The sequence below is a fragment of the Lissotriton vulgaris genome, chromosome 10, assembly GCF_964263255.1.
Source record: "Lissotriton vulgaris chromosome 10, aLisVul1.2, whole genome shotgun sequence".
Taxonomy (NCBI): domain Eukaryota; kingdom Metazoa; phylum Chordata; class Amphibia; order Caudata; family Salamandridae; genus Lissotriton; species Lissotriton vulgaris.
In genome coordinates this window covers 644,535,245-644,553,245 of record NC_141698.1, presented here as the reverse complement: position 1 = coordinate 644,553,245, position 18,001 = coordinate 644,535,245, and positions in this window count along the sequence as shown.

Here is an 18,001-nt window from a genome sequence, read left to right as displayed (position 1 = left end):
CTCTGATAGGCTGGCACAGATCAAGCAGGCTTAACTCAGAGACATGGTGTAAAGTATTTGTGCAACATTTCAAACAGTAACACAGTGAAATGTCACCACAAAGGATCACACACCAGATTAAAACAATAGAGTAATGTTTAATAAATACAAAAAAGACCAAAAGGACAACATTCCAATTTGTAGGACAGGACATATGTGGGTTTAAAGATTTTAGTGAAAATAGTGCCGAAAAGCACAAGGCACCAATTGAGGCTATCCGGTTGTGCCAGACTGGGACAAAAAAGTTCAGGCTGCCCAGGATGAAGTGGCTACAGGGACCCAGTTAGATATGCTAAAAAAAGTACTGAGGTGATGCGTCTGTTCAGAGGTGATGCAGAGCTGCGATGCAAGTTTCTGCATCATTATCTAGGATCCCTTTGTTGAGGGTTTGCTATGCAAAGTCTGGCATTGAGGATGAGTCATGCAGTTGAGGTGATGCATCGGTTCCAAGGAGTTGTGAGGTTGTGGTGTGAGAACCTGTGCTGTTGCTGAGGCTGCCGTTGACGAGAGATGTGAAGACTTGCATTGGGAAAGCTTGGCATAGACGGTGGTTCTGATTCATCTGCTGAGTCAATCCGGAGTCCTTTACGTCAGATGCGTTGGTTCTGCTGGAGATGGCCCTTGCCACGGGGGAGATATTTCAGTTCAGTTGGATCCACAGGGCAGGCAGAGCACCTTCAGGTCCACTTCCAAGGTCCAGGACTGGGGTGCTACCTCTTGGCAGGGTAAGACTCACAGATGGCAGAGGCTTGATGATGGATTCAACGTTTTTGGAGCCTTCTGCCACTAATGCTCTAGTCAGGAGGCCTGCCACCTAGCCTGTGGAGACACTCTGGGGTCCTAGGTTCAACCAATGTAATTCTAGTCCTCACCCAGGTAAGAGGGCAATTGGCAACAGGTCAGCACATGAAGGCAGCAGTCTGGCAAAGCAGTATTCCCTCATAGCAGCAGAACGGCAGAGTGGTAGTTTCTTCAGCAGCACAGAGGTTATTCCTGGCAGAGCATCCATAGGTCCAGAAGTGTACTGAAGAGGGAGTGTCTGAGTCAGAGGTCCAATATTTAATCCTGGTATCCTGCATCTGGACGGTGGGAGAAGCTTCTAGAGGTTTTTCTTTGAGGTTCCCTGCCTTACCTATCCTGGCTCCAGACTAACTACATGGGTTTTGCAGCCCTTTTTGTGGAGGCAGAACATAGCCTGTTCAAGCGTAAGCGAGGGTCGGCCCAGCTCTGCACACTCATCCTGCCAGTGATGGCCCATTTAGGCATACCTAAAATCTCTATTGTGTGTGCTTGTCTAGGAGGAAAGCAAAACGCCCAACGGCTACACCCAGTCATATGACCGAGGGGAAGGCTACAGGCACTAAGGGCCTAGATGTAGGTAATCCCTGATTACTGATTCTTAAATACCGATTCATACTGATTCGGTATTTAAGAACTGGCAATCGGGATGTAGGTATATTTACCGAATCAATTACCGAATCGGTAAGATTCGGTAATTGCCATTGATTCTTATGGGCCTTGAGGCCCATAGGAATCAATGTCAATTACCGAATCGGTAAATACCGATTCGGTGAAATTACCGAATTTACAAGGGGGACAGGGTGTCACTTTGACACCCTGTTGCACCCCTGATTCTGGCATGTGTGCAATGTGACACACATACATGCCCTTAGGGCATGTACTAGTGCCACATGGCAATGACTTGATTGCAATGTAGAGCGGCAGACCATGATGCAGAGGTCTAGCCCGGGACCAGGGTTCAATTCCCCGCCTCGGCGTGTTCTGGGCTTAAAATTCCACGGACCTGATAATTCTCGCCTCAATGCCTATTCTAATCATAGAGTCCCACTCTGCAACTCTGGGCAATAGCTTGCTTAATCTCCACAACGGCCCCCACAACGCTAAGGATGCCTGGCCTTCACCCTGGGGATGCCCAGGAGTGGACGCCTCACAGGGAAAGGACGGGTTCCACAGCGGTATTCGTACAAGCGCCTTGAGACCCTTGCGGGTGAGTAGTGCGCTATACAAGTATCAATTTACATTTACAATTTACATGGCACAGGTGTACATGCACAGTAGTGCATGTACACAGGAATTCGTTATTTACCATGAGATAGTATCTCATGGTAAATAACAAATTCTTAAGGGCCTGTGGCACTATTTTAAGTTCCACCTACATCTGGAATTACCGATTCGGTAAATATACTGAGTCGGTACTTTACCGAATCTGTAAATTTACCGAATCGGTAAATTTACAGATTCTGTAAAATTCGGGCCCCCTACATCTCAAAAACCAATTACCGGTCAGTAACGGCCAAAATCAGCCGTTACCGACCGGTAATTGGCGACCTACATCTGGCCCTAAGTAACCAAGCTGGAAAATGACAAATTTCTAAAAGTAATATTTAAAATCTGGCTTTACCATGAGCTAAGATTATTCATTACAATTCCAAAGAAACCAAGCATGAGCTGGTTACCTGCTCCCATTTGGAAATTACAGCTTATTAAATGTAATAAGATAAATACAATGTTATCCTAAGAGAGAAGTAGTCCTTGCATAGTGAAACATTTGTTTACACTACCAGGATATGTAAAATTAAAAATGACATGACCTACTTTTTAAATACATTGCACCCTGCCCTGAGGGCTGTTTAGGGCCTTCCTTAGGGGTTTCTTATTTGTATTAAAAAGAAAAGATTGGGCCTCACTAAATGTTTATTTTTCCAGGTCGAAAATGGCAGATTACAAAATTGCACACACAGGCTGCAATGGCAATCTTTAAAAAGGCAATTTAAGTTGGTGGCACAATAAATGCTACAAACCCGATTGCAGCATATAATGTATAGGCCCTGGGTATATGTATTGCGGATGTATGTCATTACATCGCATACCAATACCACGTGTGCCATTACAACGCGGGTATTACTACACGATGTAAGGACAACGACATGCCATTACATCGCATACTTTTACCATGACTATGCTTTTACCACGCATGCCATTACAACGCAAAGGCATATGTGGTAAAGCTATAGTCATGGTAAATGTTTGCAAGGTAAGTGACTCTACTCTACCTTACCCTACACACTAATATAGTACCCCTACACAACCCTCCCCGCTCCCCAGTCCTCTCCCTACAATAACACTACACTACCCTACACAACCCCCAACACTACCCCAAAACACTATAATACACACACACTACAACACTACCCTAAACCCTAATGTACTACACTTCTCAAACACTACTACACTACCCTAAACCCTAAAACACTACATAAACACTACTACGCGACAGTAAACCCTAAAACACTACTGTACTACACTAAACCCTAAAACACTGCACTACCCTAAACCCTAAAACACTACACTACACAAACACTACTACACTACCCTAAACCCTAAAACACTACACTACCCTAAACCCTAAAACACTACACAAACACTAATACACAACCCTAAAACCTAAAACCTTACACTGCACAAACTCTACAACTTTACCTTAAAACCTAAATCACCACAACAGTACCCTAAACCCTAATACACTACACTAAACAAACACTACAACACTATACTACACTACAAAAATACACACTAAAATGTCCAAAAAACACACACAACACAAACATTACAACCCTACTTTTATACTACCCTAAACCCTACAAAAGTAACCCCCACCCCAAGCGCAAACCCCCTTACCTCTCTCCTCTCCAGCATCACCATCTCTGCTCCTGGCTCCTGCTTCCTCCTTCCCACTTCGAGGGGCGGTGCACGTCTTTGTCAGGAAACAGCCTCAGTTTCCTCACAACGACTTGGATAGCCACCATTACACATTACATCGCATGCGTTGTAAAAGCGAATGCGATGTAATGGTATGCTAGGTTTTTACCACGGGTTGTGACATCGCATGCGATGTAATAGCAACGCGTGGTAAAAACCGCATTGTAATGGCTGTTCCCCATGTATTACCACTTTACTAAGGACAAATAAGTAAATTAAATCGGCCAATTGAGGATAAGCTAATGTTATCATGTTTTAAGGAGTGAGCACATGTACTTTAGCACTGGTTAGCAGTGGTAAAAAGTGCAGAGCCCTAAGGCCAGCAAACACTAGATCAGCAAAAATGGAGAAGAAAGGCAAAAGGCGTTTAGGGAAGACTACCCTTAGGCTGACAGGTCTAACAAGTGTGAACACAAGGATCAGGATGTAATTTAAAAGTAACAGGAATTAGGAATTTTTGTGAGATGTGCACCTAAAAGACTTTAGTGTATGTGTAGCTCTTTGAAGTTGCTAGCGCCAAGGGTTCCCTGCACTGTAACACAGGGAACAGCTCTGTTGCACCTGTTTGGATAAAACATTTAGGAATTGATCATGATGTGTAATGATTTCTTAATACCAGTGTTGTAAAGGCATTGTAAAATATTTGCTGCTTGTACTAAATGAGATGAGAAACAAACATTGGATGGAACAGCGTTTAAAAGAAGAAAATTGGTGCCCCAAATAATTCTCTGTGGAGGAGTGTAGCTTGTTACAGCTGCAAAACTGTGATTAGTACAGGAATCAGACTTTGCTGTGAATTATGTTTATATAGCCTAAAAGTGCTCAGTTTATTTTGTCTCAATCATGTCTGTTTCCATTCCCTGGGAGATAGCTATGTGTGTGTTTTGTTCCAATGTATTACAGAAAACGTGAGAAGAATACATCATTATAAAGGCTTCACTTGCTCACTTGCTCAACCTTACATAGCCACTGAACTTCGGAAGTATAGGAGGGTCTGAGTAATTTTTTATGAACTGTTGATACATTACTATGATTCTGTTTTTCATTGATTCTCCTGATGTGATCCAGGTTTTCACTTCTCAGTTGGCCGCTTGGTTGTCTCTAATATGTATATATACTCTTGTCTGGTGTATACCCTACTGCATTATAATCAATCGTTTGGTTAGTTAATTGTGTTACACCAGATCTCAGGTTTACATGAATTGCATAATTATTCTCCTGTCATTGCTATCTTTTTCAGCTGTGGTTCGCTTATATTTTCTCTTAATGTATATTTCCTTTTTCCATTTTTTCCATTTTTTTGCTTTCTCTTACTATTTGCATTTATTGTTTAACCAGTTATCATTTGTTCTTTTCTATCTTCATGGATTGTTTGTATATAGTGTAAATAGCAATGTTCTAGGTAATCCTGGTTAGTAATTTCATCATTTTGGGTATTTTATTACCATCCACTTCAGTACATGGCAGTTTTTGCTCGTTATAAATAGTCATGTTTTCTGCGATGTTTATTGGCACTATGTCATTATTTGTTCGAATGATCTGCAGATATCCACTTTTATAAATAGTTATGCTTTCTGCGTTTCTTTATGGCACTATGTCACTATTTGTTTGATTGAATTGCAGATTTCCACTCACATTCCAGCTGGTGGTTTTACATGCTGTACATACACTGCATTTTGTACATGTGTTGATTTTTTCTTTCTATTCAGAATATACTTCTGTTAGTTTATTGAATATATAACCATTTGATGATTGAATCTTGATTTTTGAACTGCTTTACACGTCTTTATGGTTTAGTTGTTATTATTTCTTAAAGCACTGGTTATTTTTATTTATTTATTTATTTTTTTTCCAAAACCTTTATTGCACTTTGCATAGTACACAGCGGAATGCCTACAACCCCGAGGGCCGGCCGCTATCGGAGGATCATTGCAAATAGAGATTTTCAGCAAAATGGACAATCATACCACATTAACAATCAAGTTCTTGACAGAGAGTGCTGAGAAAATAAAAGTGCCAGTTGCGCAATCGTTCAATGCAGGAATTGAGGTTTTGATGGAGATTTTTTTGTTTTTTGAAAAATAACAAACTCATAACAACAACAGTTAGGAATGACAGTGTGGTCTGACACGAATCAGTGCTTTGTAAGTCTCTAGTGTCACTTTGGAGCATGGGAATCTGACAGTCCTACCCAGTACGTACATGCCTCTATTCTCCCCAACCGCCCTTACCCCCTTAGACTCATCTGTCTAAGTACTAAGAGGCGATCTCCTACAGCAGCCCAGGCCCTCCCCCCACTCCCACCCCCGCCCAGGTTTAGCCCCCCTCGCCCTACTCATCAGATTCATCCAGATCATCCTCTCGCAAGGGTTCGCAGATGTCCCCCCTGTACTCATTCCACTTCAGCCATATCCTATTCCATTTCCCGGGGCAGGCTCGGTTGATGTACACTGCTCGCTCGGTCAACATCACTCGATCCATGTTCAAACACCACTGGGACTTGGTTGGGAGTTCCGCTGCCCCCCAGCGCTGTGCTATGTCACGTTTCGCTACCATTAGCCCCGCCGTGACCCAAAGTTGCTCGTATCGGGTCAAGTCAGTAGGTTCCCATATATTTAGCAAGCACCTCCGTGGGTCAGGTAAGACGGAGTGATCTAGTGCCTGTGAGAGTGTGCGGAGTACTTGCCTCCAGTAGTCCTGGATCTTAGGGCAATCCCATATGGTATGGAAGAACGTGCCCTCCTCCCCACACCCGCGCAGGCAGTAGGGATGGGGCGCCCTTTGTATACGATGTAACATCGTCCTTGTATAGTAAACCCTGTGCAGGATCTTAAATTGCACCAGTCGCATGCGTGCCGAGATGCCTATTTCTTTAGGGGACCCAAGAGCTGCGTTCCATTCATGTTCATCCATGTCGTTAACCTCCCCTTCCCATTTCTCCTTCAGGTGTGATGTTGGTTCAGGGCTGTTGTTGAGGAGCTTGCGGTAAGTGAGGGATGTTGCCCGTTCTAACATGCAATCTGTGAGTAGGCGATCTTCCAAGGGTGAGGACTCTGGGAGTATTGTGTCTGCTGGAATGGCTGCAAGCAGTGCGTGGCGTACCTGAATGTACCTGTAGAGCTCCCTGTCGTTGAACTCATAGAGTTCTTTTAGTCGGGCAAAGGGGATCACTTCATTCCTCTCCCATAGGTCACCCACCGCGGAGATGCCTATTGTGTCCCATTGTGTGAATCCCTTGGTGTTCCTCAGGTTGCCCAGTACGCGAGAGTCCCACAGCGGAGTCATCCCTGTGATTTTCCCCTTCCAGCCCAGAGCTGCCGTAGCTGCGTGCCATATCTGCACCGTCAACTTGGTGGGGCCGACCAGAGTACGCACCTTGCGGTGATCATATAGTGGACCTAACAGACTATCAGCTCCCAACTGCTCCCTGTCTGAGTGAAATGCTGGTTCGGTGTGTGGTGCGTGTATCCATTGATTAATGTGCCTCAAATGTGCAGCCCAATAATACAATTTCAGATTCGGTAGCGCAATGCCCCCACCATACCAGTCTCTGTGTAGCTTGGATTGTGCCACTCGCGCCGGGAGGTTGCCCCACAGTAGGTTAGAAACTAGAGCTGCTACTTTCTGGAAGAATTTGGGTGGCACCGGATAGGGCGAGTTGTCGAGGACGTACAAGAAGCGTGGTAACGCCATCATCTTGTAAAGCGCCGCCCTGCCGAGGAGTGTTAACGGCAGGCCGGACCAAAACTCCACATCCCGCTTGAGTCTATCCAGGGGCGGCTTCAGATTCTTATCCATGAATTCGACCGGGTCCTTAGTGACATGTATGCCCAGATATTTAAAGGAAGTTCCCGCCAGTCGCAGCGGGCAAGTTTCGTCGAGGTCTGGGGCCGGACCCCGGAGGACATATATCTCTGACTTGGACCAATTTAGCGTGTAGCCGGATATTCTGCCGTACGTGTCACAAATGCGTAACAAGGCCGGTATACCCTCCTCGGGGTCTGTTAGATACAGCAGCATGTCGTCTGCGTAGAGGGACAGACGGTCTTCCCAACCCCCGGTCCCCGGTATACCCTTGAGGAGGGGGGAGGCTCGTATAAAAGTCGCAAGTGGTTCCAGGGAGATGGCAAACAACAGGGGCGACAAAGGGCACCCCTGTCGCGTGCCCCGACCCAGCGGAAAAGTGCGGGAAATGTGGCAGTTCGCCACCACATGAGCCATCGGGGCTGTGTACAGTAGTTTAACCCACGCTAGAAAGCGAGGCCCGAACCCCATATGCGTCAGTGTTTCAAAAAGGTACTCCCACTCCACCAGGTCAAATGCCATTTTGGCGTCAAGTGCCAGGATTACTGCCGGCGTGGTGATGGTGTCAGCTCTGGCCAGGATACCATGCAGTCGCCGCAAGTTCAGAGCTGTGTTCCTGTGCGGCATAAACCCGGACTGATCCGGGTGTACAATCGAGGACAGATGGGGCAGGATCCTCTGTGCCAAAAATTTGGCCAAGATTTTCACTTCCGCGTTCAATAACGAAATTGGCCGATAGGAGGAGCAGTCCTCCGGGGGCTTGCCCGGCTTGGGGATTGGTATTATAGTGGCCTCACGCTGGTCTGGTGGAAGGGAACCCCTCTCCAGGCATTCCTTGAACATCCCCAGCAGATGCGTGCTAAGGGTGTCTGGCATAACTTGATACCATTCTATGGGTATCCCATTCGGTCCCAATGCTTTGCCCGGGTTCAGTGCCTTGATGGCCAGCTGGATTTCGTCGGCTGTGATGTCTGCCTCCAGTTCGGTCGACGCCTCCGGTGAGAGGGACCGAACCTCAATCGGTGCCAAGAGTGCCCTGGCACTCTCCGGTGTAATTGTACGAGCCGGGGTGTACACTCGTTCAAAATGGGACGCAAGTAGTTCTGTTATGCGCCTGGGATCGGTGTGTGTCACTCCCTGTTCATCTCTCAAACGTTGGACTCCCCTGGAGCTACCCTCAGGCCTATCGAGCCACGCCAGCATTTTCCCCGCTTTGTCCCCCACTTCATAGATCCTGTTCTGGGTGTCGGTTAAGAGACCCTTGACCACCAACCGTAGGTGATCATTGTACAGCTGTTGCTGGAGAGTGAGTGCGTGTAGGGCATCTGGAGAAGGGTGAGACTCATGCGCCGCCGTCCGCTCCCTCAACGTAATCTCTAGGTCGGCTAGCTCCTGCGATTGTTGTTTCTTATGTCCGGTTATGGTGTTAATGGCTTGTCCCCGCAGAACTGTTTTATAGGCCTCCCAGAGCGTTGCCGGTGAGCGTACTGAATGTGTATTTTCAAGAAAGTAGTGTTTCGTGGTGCGTTTGAGTGCTTTGCGAACCTGTGGGATTTTAAAATATGATGCGTGCATGGGGTAAATGCGCCTACGTGCTCTCGTCTGTAGGGAAAGCGTCAGTGTGAGCGGTGAGTGGTCCGAAATACCACGAGGGTGGATCTCCAGGGTATCTACATGACAAAGGGCCTCCCCCAGTGCCAGGAAATAATCGATGCGTGACAGGCTGCCATGCACCGCTGAGTGGAATGTGTATTGCTTCGTGCCCGGGTGCAGGTGTCTCCAAATGTCTGTCATGCCCATTGCCGTGGTGAATCGTCGAAAGTATGTTTCCCCCCCTGTCTGGTTGGGTGAGGGGTGTTTATCTAGTTGTGGGTCTATGACCGCGTTGAAGTCCCCCCCTAGTATGGTCTCACCCTCGGGGAGAGTTAAAAGGAAGTCCCCTAGTCTTGGGAGGTGGACCGAGTGTAAAGCAGGTGGCACATACACCGATACTAGATTAAAAAGTTTCCCCTCCCACTGTCCCTGCACGGCCGCAAAGCAGCCCTGATCATCCGTTTTAATTGATAGGGGCATGAAACGTGAGTTCTTCTGTATTAGTATGCCCGACCCCCTAGAGCCGGACGTGAAAGCAGAGTGGGCTCACATTTTGTAGCCTCGCCTATCCAAGGACTTCGTGGCCCCCCCCACCAGGTGCGTCTCTTGCAACAGGGCCACAGTAGGTCGCAAGCGCTTAATAGCCGTCAGTGCCAAACCCCGCTTAACCTTGTCCCCCAAACCTCTCACATTCCAGGACAGCAAGGTCATAGGTGGGCATTGTGCGTCAGAGTGGGTCACCCCCTCTGCCGGGACGGGATTGTTAGCCATCGGGTGGGATTAGGGACATGATGCAGTGCCCCAGAGACGTGACCGGTTTAGCGGCTGCGTCGTTGCGCAGCAAAGCGTTTAGAGGCATCACGGGGGCATAATGTCATTGTCTGTTTCAAGCAATGTGTTCTGATCCCCATAGGTACTGAAACATTGTCTTCGACCCATAATGCACATTCCTAACATAAACAATTCAGAACAAACCCCCCTCCCTGCCCCCCTGCTTAACGGACCTCCAACTGCCCGCCACCCCAACTTAGCAGAGTGCTTTACCCATCCCAAAACCAGAGTACTTGCTTGTAGGGGGGAGAGTGTCTCCCCAGGCAGGCGGCTTCCCTGAAGGCTCTTGGGGCAGCCATGCCGGCGTCTACGTGTAGCTGTGGAAAGTATGGGTTAGTTCGGCGTTCGGCGATTGCTTAGTGTCCAGTGTCCAAGGTCGGGTTCATTCATTCCCGCCTCCTCCTTCAAACCCATGGGATGGTGAGTGGTCCGGTCCCTCCGCTCGGCCTGATGTTTGCGAGTCCGCTCCGCTACCTCCTCCACGGTCTCGATCCGGTCTGTGTGTTTTGCGCTGTCGTCCAACGGTGTGCCAACCCTCCAGCCAGTCCCGGGCTGCTCCAGGGGAGTCGAAGATCCACACTTTCTTGTCTGCTACCACCCGTAGTTTAGCTGGGAAGATCATTGAGTACGGCAGTTCTTTATCTCTCAAGGTCTTTTTGACTTCCAGGAATGTTTTCCTTCTCCTAGATACCTCAGCCGTATAGTCCGGGAAGAAAGCAATCTTCGAGTTCTGAATTTGGATGGTCGGTGCCACTCTAGCGGCCTGCAGGATGGCGTCCCGATCCCGGAAATTGAACAACCGAGCCAGTATCGGTCGTGGTGCGGCCCCCGACTTGGGCTTGCCTCCTGGAACGCGGTGCGCCCTTTCGACGGAGAAGAAGTTTGAGAGTCCCTTGGGCTTAAGCCGAGTCTTGACCAAGTCCTCCACGTAGAGGTCCATAGCCCCCGTGTCCTCTGATTCTGGCACACCTAAAATTCAGACATTATTGCGTCGGGAGCGCCCTTCCTGATCGTCCAGTTTGTCCCTAAGCAGCTTGTTATCGGTTTGCAGTCGTTCTACTGCTATTTGCAATTCGGACACATCCTCGACCAGCGACTTAGTGACCACCTCGACCTGTTTGACCCTCTCGTTCATTTTTTAGAGATCCGCCCTTATCAAGGTGACTTCCGTTGCCGTGGCACCCACCGTCGTTTGTACTTGGGCCAGCGCTGCTAGGACATCGTCCAGTGTGGCCTTCTTCGCCCCCTCGGTTTCCGCCGCTTTTCCGGCGGCCTTTCGTTGGTCTTGGGGCGGTGAGTGCCTCTCAAATGCGAATTTGTCCAGCTTGGCCTGGGTTGAGTTGTTTCTAGGGCCCCTATGGGACATGGCGCTGCCGTGGATTACACTGCCTGGTGGATAAAATGACCGTGTGCGGGTTGCACAGTGCCGCTTCCTTGCGCACCGGTGGTAGTCTGCGACTAGGTACAAGGTCACCGCAGTGGGGGGTGGCGTCTCCTCTCCGTCATGCAGTGGTGCGACGCTCTCCTAGTGAATGCGCACCGGCCAGGCGCTGAGCCTCCTCCCAGCGCTGGGTTGAAAGGGGAGTGTGGCGGTGCGTTGTAAGTTGCGACTCACACCGGCCGGGGCCGTCGCGTTATGATTCTCCTCAGTGCCCCCTTGATGTGGGTGTTGCCCAGGCTCCTGCCCCTCAGATGGCGCCGCGTGTGTATGGCCCCCGGTGATTCCGGTGAAAAGGCTGTGGTGTCTTTAACCCTCGCCCGCTGTGGCCGCCGTGTAGCGTTGCCGGTCACTGAGCGGTTTTGGCGGCCGCAGCCGGGGTCCGGCGTCTTCTATCGCTGGGGCCGTGTAATGGCGGCACTGGGTGACCCTGCGCAGCTCCCGTCGCGCTGCTGGAGGACGCGTGTGTGACCGGGGAGTGCTGTTGGGTTGCCGTGGTGGGCGTCTGTGTGTCTGGGTGGACGGGAGGGTAGCTTTGCGGTGTTGTCGGGGGAAGCGCTCGGTAAGCCGGCGCTTCCTGCCACTCACCCCCGCTTGCTGGACACTTCCGGCCGGATTCGAAGGCACTGGCAGTCCGCGGCTCCTCGGCTGCAGTCAGGCCCAGCTCCTCCTCCGCTTCCCGAGGATGTGATTCTGCCCGTTCGGGCCGCCGCCGCTCTCAAGGACTTCCACGCTGCTCACCACACGGACACCGGGTCCGGTCCGCCCCTTTCCGCCAGTGAAGCTCAGGATGATGATGCGGATTATCGCGGAAAGCCGCCTCTGCCCAGGAGCCTCCCTAAGCTGCGGCCGCCATCGTTGGCTGCTAGCCACGCCCCCCGCACAGGTTATCTTTTGAGTCTTTTCACTATGTTTACTATTCGGAGAAGGCGTGCACTATTGGTCACTTTCGTTTGTCCTTTGTTTACTATTACTATTTATATGCTTTGTTTGTTCCTGACGCTTTGTGTGAACAAGCTCTCGTGTGGAGCGAAACGCGTCATCCTTACTTAATAAATCGTCTTCCCTGCTATCCATTCTCGGATTCCTGATTATTTCAAGGCTATTTCTTTCTGCTGGGCGTGAGGCTTATGAGGTCTTGACCTTTTGGTTCCGCCATCATTGAACGGGACTAGGACTGCTTTACTATATGTATATATATATATATATATATATATATATATATATATATATATATATATATATATATATATATATATATATATATATATATATATAACTGTTAAAACTCAATGATGCTTTTAATAATGTTGTACTACAGATTGTATTAACTTTACATTCTAGTCCCGTTAAATGTAATTTAATTTGCCATGAACTAGGAATTCGAATTACTGGGATTTGGTTAAAAAACGACAAGTCTGTTGTTGCGCTCTATTAATCACGTGATAAGGGTGTTTTTACGAATTTAAATGGCTGAGTTAACTTTATTCAAATGTTAGCGAGCAAGCCTGCTGGGCAGGCGAAACACGTCTAACAGTTACGAGCTGACATTAAATTAATTGTTGCAAGGACATGGCGTTGACTCTCCTGTTGTATGAAGTGTGGCAGATTAATCGGACCGTGCCTGGAGGTCCGTTATCGTGGACACGCCCTCTGATCTGGCGGAAGCGGATTTTCTTGGTGTAAGTGGAGTGTATTCAACAACCGCTGCCCCCCCTTCGAGAATTGAGGAATGCGGGACCGCAACCTGTGATTTGCAGAAGTGCGTACCTGAAGGCTACGGAGTGTGTGCAGCCGAGTCAGAAGACCCAAAGAATCGCACCCGGACTGCTAAGGTAGGCGTTTGTGTATTTCGAGGAGGGAAGACGGAAAGCCTGTGTTTATTTAACAATCACCACGAGGATTCTCGAGTGGGCACGGGCAGTTCTTTGCGGACTGCAATTTGAGCAGGTATGTCAGCCGCTGAAATGAGAGAACGTGATGAAGCGGTATTAGCTATATTTGATGATAAACAAATAATGAGTGGCAGAAAGGTGGCAGGATCTGCTACAAGCCAGAAAGAGACAGATGTAATAGCGCGCCTCCAACGGTTGGAGAAGCTGAAACGAACATAAATGTCAAAATGGTGGGAGTCCAAACCCCTACAGCGTTATTTGGAGGTGAAGCGCATTCCGAGGGGGCTTAGAAATTTGGTGGCACCAACATATGAGGATCCCAATCCGAATATGTTAAAGGAGTGGGCTGTGAACAGTCAAGATTCCTATAGTAGGATGTTAGCCATTCTAATAAAATACGCTGAGATTGACAGTGCCAACATTATGGAGGAGATAGAACAGATCATGCATAGTTTTAGTCAGACCAAACATGCATCATGAAGTTTATGGCATAGATGAAAGACCGCCTCTCGAAATTGGAAACAACCATCAAGGAAAGGAAAGTGCAAACATTTTTGGGCGATAAGATCGATTATGATCCTGGTCAGATCTTTACATTTGCCACGAAATTTGAAAATTTAAGATGACAGAGAATGAGTGCTATGGGCAAATCGAACCAGTAACCTCAGTTGGAACAAAGTAGTTTACAGAGTTCTGAATTGGATACGGATTTGGAAGAAGGGGCAAATATCAGTACAACAACACTAATACCATCAGTAATCGACGAATTGATGTTTTACGCGAGGAGAGGTGTTTTAATCTTCGCCCTCGGACCCCCTCAGATACAAGACCACAAAGAGCAAGAGGCAGAGGCGGAAGAGGCGCCAAGGGGCAAACTTTTGGGCCCGTCGTAGAGAAGCCTAAGGCAAAAAAAGAAGAACAATTAATAGGAACATGTACAGCTACAATCATCAATCTGACTAATATAAAATTATCTGATAAAGGGGAGAAGATTCTTAAATTGGTACTGTCATACTATCCTACTATTCATATGGATTATGTTAAGACACAAGTTGACATCTTCAAGTTTGTGAGGACATTGAAACTTAAAACATTATTTGCTGTAGCACAGACAAATAAGGATAGACAACATCAAACACAGGATACAAGTAACAACCTAGCAGTCGATGACATTAATCTAATTTTGGAGATAAGAGGGTTGCAGAATGAAGAAAGTGGTGATTCCAGGTCAACCCAAGACATATGAAGCACTTGTGAAAGGGCGGATTAATTGGCACACACTGAAGGAATCAACATAAGCAGTGAAGCTTTGGCTGAATTTAGACCTAGATCGAAATTTACCCCTATAACAGCACTGGACTCAATAGATGTGTTTAATGATCTACTGGTTAATGAGATCAAAGTCCTATATAAAACAATAAATGCAAAGAAAAAAACCTTCCCGCAACAAATGAAAGATTACTATACACTTGTTAATAAACTAGCGAATAACATGGATTGCATAGTGCGCAATGTGGACAAGGGAGGGAATGTTGTTCTCTGGGGCAGACCACAATACCTTGCTGAGGCGTATAAGCAATTAAACAACAGATCTAACTATATAAAAGCCAAGGAGGAAGTGATGGTGAAATGTCATACTGTCTACAATGCATTACTACAAGATTGGTTTAGGGCAGGTTTACTTACTAGTGAAGAATTGTCTTTCTTAAAGATCTGTAACCCTACCACTCCGGTATTGTATTTGATACCAAAAATCCACAAAGGTATTGAGAATCCACCTGGCCAGCCGATTATCTCAGCCATAGGTAGTGCCTTTGAGTGTACTTCCAAGTATGTTGATTCTTTTCCGTGTCCCTTAGTGAAAAAGCTCCCTTCATTCATTCAAGACACAGGAGGTTTTCTGAGAAAAATCTATGATGTGCCATGGGAAGATGATTACCTCTTAATGACCATAGATGTCACCACTCTTTATACGAGTATTCAGCATAAAGATGGGTTGAATGCCACAAAATTCTTCTTGGGAGGTCGTCCAATGAAATTTTGGCAGCACACTCGAATGTTACTAAGCATGATAACAACGTGCTTAGAAAACAATTTTTTCTTGTTCAACGATGAACTGTTTCAGCATGTCTGTGGTACTGCAATGGGTAACCTGCTTCGCCCCAACTATGCTAATTTGCATATGGGCTGGTGGGAGGAGCAGGTGGTCCAAGTAGTTTGGAAAAAAGAGAATGTGATACATTGGAGTCGTTACATAGACAATTTATTCGTTGTATGGAAAGGGACTGAAACAAGTGCTAATAATTTTGTCAAAAAGTTGCAAATGAATGATCTGAATTTATAATTCTCTGGTTCTGTAGGCTCCACTGAGGTTACCTTCCTTGACTTGACAGTATTTGTTCAGAATGGTAAACTAGAGACCAAACATTATCGTAAACCTACAGATGGCAACACACTATTACATGCTAGTAGCTTCCATCCGAAAAGTTTGGTAAGAAGTATTCCTTATGGGGAGTGCCTAAGAGCAATGAGAAATTGCTCTAATAGCCACACTGTTAACAATGAGCTAGCGTGTTTAGGAACTCGTTTTGCAGCTAGGGGCTATCCGCAAGAATGCATAGAGCAGGCGGTAAGGAAGGGCCACAGCAAATCTAGAGAGGAGATATTATTTAACCCCAGTAAGAGAAGACAGCAACTCCAGTCAATAGACCCTACGCCATGCAGAATGATTACCACCTACAATATACAGCACAGTAAACTGAGAAGTATCATACAGAAGCATTGGCACTTAATTTGCAATGACCCATTTAAAAAAAGATAGTTCCTCGTAGACCACAAATTACTTTTAGAAAGGCGCGCTCGCTTAGGCAATCATTAGTGAGTAACATGCTACCCCCAGCAAGTAACAAAAAAACTGTATCTACATGGCTTGACTGCAGAGAAGGATTTAGGAAGTGCGCCAAATGTAAGGTTTGCGTCCATGGAAAAAACACGACAACATACACGTTACGTTGGGTCTGTCAAAAAATATAGAGAAAATCAAGGGACATTTTTCCTGTAAAACAGACTTTACTGTCTACATACTTCAGTGTCCTTGTGACCTGAGATATGTAGGCAGTACAACTCTCTCAGTACACAAGCAAGTGTTGTAACATTTGAGGGCTATTAAGAATGGGGATCGAACTTACCCCGTAGCCCGTCATTTTGAACAACACCATAGGAAAGACATGAGGTCTGTCATACTTTGTGATTGATGCAGTTGAGTAAAGTGTGAGGGGCGGTGACCGGGTAAAAAGATTGAGGAGATTGGAGTCCAACTATATCATCAAACTTAACTCCAAAACCCCAGAAGGTCTCAATATGGAGTAAGACCTACAAACTCATCTGTAAATATAATATGAGAAGAGACTGCTTTAACACGTTCTTTTTTTAGCTATTTGTATGAGTTGGTAACCAACAAGCGATATGGGCGCTCAGCAGGGGAGAACAGTAAATGCTAATATCCAAGGTAATAATAAGGTGCTACCAGAAGAGAGGGTATGGCTTCAACAAATGTGGACGGTGTAGCTCATGTAGATGGGCTAGGCAGAAAGTAACAAACCTTAGTTACAATGGTACTGCTACTCATGAAATTGATGTTTTCATTAACTGTGATACTACTTTTGTAGTATATGTGATATCGTGCACCTGTGGGAAAATATACATGGGTAACACGATCAGGAGACTTCGAGATAGAATGACTGAACATTTCAGGGCATGGAAAAATGGTGATGCTAGATATCCAATTGCAGCACATGCTGTTTAGAATCATGATAGTGTGGATAAACATACTTTTAGTATTCATGGAATTGATCATGAGAAACAGGATCCGAGAGGGGGTTACAGGCAATTGAAACTCAGACAGAGGGAGGTCCTCTAGTTGATGAAATTGAAAGCTGTAGAGCTTGGTATGAACATTGATAATGAGTTCCAGTGGGGGAGGAGCTTCGCGCGCAACCAAGATGGCCGCGTGAGCACAGGGCTCCCGAGACCCTCGAAACCTCCCGCATCTATCCTGAAAATTATCCTGACCACATTGATGGGTTATCGAACACGAGCCATAGCTGAGGCGGACACCGTTGTCCAAATTTGAATCGGACTTCGGGAACCGGAATAACAAAGATTTGAATATTGCGGCCTGCCCCTCGGAGATGCCCGAAGCTCGAGTTGGTATGGTGCCCGGGCAGTAGTTGAACAACGGCCTGAGGAGTCACTGACTTGAACTTTCACTTTAGTTTTCGAGGCTCCAGTCTGATCCTATCTGAGAGAGAACCTAATACTAGCAGAAGCTATTTGATGGCTTAGCGATCATAAGGTGATGTCCTGACTGCGTATACTGGGCCTGGACTGACTGTGCCCTCTGGTCGCCGCTGATGATTTGATTGCAGTTCCCGATGCGGCCACTTTCTCTAGTTGCCCGCCACTTTGGAAGGCCTCCTTGTCCGTAATGGCGACCAAACCTGATGATGACAAGCAGAAGTCCAAGACCACTTGGCGAGGTGGCTACACCCAAGCAAACAATATGGATCGATATGCCTTCTCTAAAGGATCCCCTGGTGAACCGAGTAGATCACTTGATGGT